This window comes from Puntigrus tetrazona, unplaced genomic scaffold, assembly GCF_018831695.1.
Source record: "Puntigrus tetrazona isolate hp1 unplaced genomic scaffold, ASM1883169v1 S000000575, whole genome shotgun sequence".
NCBI classification, from domain to species: domain Eukaryota; kingdom Metazoa; phylum Chordata; class Actinopteri; order Cypriniformes; family Cyprinidae; genus Puntigrus; species Puntigrus tetrazona.
Genome location: NW_025048207.1, coordinates 569025 through 572500, shown reverse-complemented (window position 1 = coordinate 572500; position 3476 = coordinate 569025). Strand labels below are relative to the sequence as shown.

The 3476-nt window shown below is 39.3% G+C and overlaps 1 pseudogene; it reads right to left on the bottom strand.

Moving 5' to 3' along the window:
- The window catches only part of LOC122334531, an 8805-nt pseudogene extending 6351 nt beyond the window's left edge, over window positions 1-2454 (bottom strand).
- Between the last annotated feature and the right edge of the window lie 1022 nt (window positions 2455-3476).

Here is a 3476-nt window from a genome sequence, read left to right as displayed (position 1 = left end):
TGAGGAATAATGTTCCTGTGGCGTTACAGCAGACCTGCAGCTTCGCTCTGTCAAGAACACACAGAAAACGCATTAATGCTAAAAAGATTCGTCAACTGTCTCAGGAGACGCCTAGCATTTTACAGAAGGATTGTGAGATCAATACAAAGATCAGAACTGTTAAACAGAGCTTGGGTTGAAGACAGGAGAGAGCAGTAACCCTCGCTTTATTAACACTAAAAGAACAGTTCACACACACGAAAAGAGGAATATGTGTCGTAGTGTTTAGTTTGTCCATCATCATTTCCTCTGAAGTCATTGTGGACCAGTCACCCTTTCTTCAAAATGCCTTCTTTTGTGAAAGAAATGAATGAATAGAGCAAGTGAACGACTCCTTTGATCAGAAAAGCCTTAAAAGGCCGCTGGGATTGATGCACGTGTACATGCACTTTAGTGATTGACTCCACGTGACGTGAGAGCATGTGCTTCACACTGGACTGCCGCTGGAAGCGCGCCATACTACGACATATATACGCCTAAAAGCAGATTGTGGAGGCATTTTAATCGCCCAAGATCAAAAATAAACTCAATTATAAACAGGATGTGATGCTGCATGGGTGTTTGAGTCTGTCCTCTAACAAAAAATAATAATACAATTAAAACACACACTATAGGTCGAATGTGAACGTTTCTTATTAAGAAACAACCTTGACGTTTTAAACCGTAAAATAATGATGTCACATGACGGTCGTCGCCAATCAAAATGCGTGTTTGGTTTAAAACGTTTTACACCGATCTCATTGTGATGACCTCCTGTGTTTAATAAATGAATGAAGAAAGGATGATTAGTGTCTCTAACTGGCCTGTTTAGCAAAAACACTCTTTATTATTACATAAAAACTAGCTTTATTAAAGGCACGGCTGCTTTTGTCCCAAATGAAGCAATAAAATCAATTAAGATTAAGATAACTGAGATATCTACAGAATCAAGACTCAGAGGTGGCATTAATGCATCTCACAATAACATGTTATGAGACATTTGAATATTTAAATTCCATTTCCAGCCATGTTTGCAAATAAAAAAGTTGCTTGACCGCTTCATTGTGAGATAAACACATCAAAAGAGTAAACTAACAAATACACAACTGAAACACATTAACAGCGAAAGGAGAAGTCAAACCTGTAGAGCTCTCGCTGGCTCGTGTTGGATTCGTACGGACAGCTCATGAAATCTGACAGATCCTGAGTGAAACTCTCCAGTTTTATACTGAGAAGGAAACAAAGGAACACTCTTAAGTCACCGGTCCTCCGAAACAGAAGGAGCGCCGCTTGATCTTGATTCTCACGCACCTTTTGGCCGCTTTGATGACAGAAAACTTGCTTCTGAGTTTATTGCAGCGCAGCAGCTGAAGAGACTCCGTCGTCCCGTCTCTGAAAGGAAACCCTCATTAACCCCGTCTCTAAATGATGGACATGCTCAAACGTTATAAAGCGGCTGGATTTGACCATGTATTATCAGAACACTAGCAATTTCCTGAGCTAAAATATACAGTTACTTGCATTTATCTCGGTCTAGATTTCCAAACATTCAACATTCATTCAATTTAGTTTGCTTCAGTCTGTCTGGACTGAGACTCAACCCAGAAGAACTCTCCAAGACGCTTCAAGAAACCTACCTTCATGTGGCATGACATGCATTCAGTTCTTTCAAGTAAACCGATATATAATATAAAGTCAGTTAATAAAAACTGAAGGACTCCAGAAACGAACGAAGCTCTAGAGAACCAAACTCATCTCTGTCCTGAACATCTAAACATACACCGTGTCCGTCCTGTATTTAAAGCAGAACCTCTAAGTGATGTAATGCCATGAAATTTAATTACACCAGACTTTCTTCATGCAGCAATTTCATATATATCTGAAACCGAACTATGTTCCAAACATTATCACGGTTTATGAGATACGACAGTATCGAGATACGAGTACAAAAACACATCTGACTTAGACATAGTCAATAAATAAAGCAAGAACAGTTCCTGTAAGTCCTGTGTTTCAGGTTCATCTTTTTTTCTGCTAAAATCAATCACAGTTATGTTTCTTTTGCTTTCTGTTGTTATTGCAGCTTGACTTTTTTTGGCTTGTCCTCATGGTGAAGAAGAAATGAAGCTCTCGAGAAAGACCCACCTGCGCTCCTGAAGAACCTTATCTCTATTAGAAAGAAAAACCCAAACATTTCTGAAACGGCAATGAGGACTTAATCCGAAAATGACATTCAAAGCGCAACGTGAAACTAAAACCCCGCGGAAAACGACTGAATGACGCGATGACAGTAACCTTCACCTTGAGGAGTGTGTGTCCCGTGTGTAATAAAACATCACACACACACCCTGAATCACGATCAGGACCATCAGGAGCCTGGAGATCCTCTGGAGAAACACCAGAGCCATCAGAGAGACGTACGAGTGTGTGTGTGTGTGTGTGTGTGTGTGTGTGTGTGACAGAGAGGTTAAAGGTGACACGCCCCCCGCGCGCGCACACCCACGCACACACACTCATAAACCCCGCCCAATAAGAACAGAGGAGCTCTATATATAATGTAAGGATTTTCACGCGATCGGTTCTTATACAGAAGCAGACGACCACAGTCTTGAAAGATTTATAAAACACTGAAAACCAGTTTAATCACACGAGAGCTGATACTGCTGTCCAGTGAAAAGCGCTTTATATTTGAGTTATCTAAGAATCTATTAACTACACAGAAAAGATTTCTAGTGAGAAATAAAACTTAACTTCTCCAACAAGCTGAAGGTTTTCAGTCTCACCATCCCGTACATGGTTTTATTAACTGCGGTGTTTATTAACGTCCTATTGGCTATATGTAGTTTTTTGTATTTTTATTATTTATTTATCTTTTCGGGTGGCAACTGATCGAAGCACCAAAGCTATAATATTCAAAATATATTTAAAAAAATATTTATTTCAAAAGCAATTCAAAAATCTTATTTGTTCTCGCACGTTCCTTCTGACGTCTTAAACAGGAAAAACAAGATGAAACATATGAAATAATGCGTGCACTGTAAAAAAAACATGCTGTCCTCCCGACTCAAAACTTTCGAGTCACTCGTTGCATTAAAATCGTTCAGTTGACGCAATTTAATCGATCGGCTTTTAATAGAAAATCGTGCAGGGTTCCCTAGGGCCGAGGAAGAATGAAGATGCATCGAGTCAATAGGACATTCTGAGTTGGGAGGTCTTTTTTTTAGCGTGGAAACACTGTCATCCATGACTAAAGATTTTTTTCTGGATGACTAGTAGTAGACTAGTACGGGAGTTGGCCAATTGCTGTTATTTAATTCGTGAATTAACATAACTAGACGATTTTAACATTTCACGTCTAATAAATAAAAAAATTGATACAAAAATTAATAAGGGATGCTTTTGCAAAACCTCGATTCGAGTGTGTGTGTGTGTGTTTGTCTGTCTGTCTGTCTCTGTGT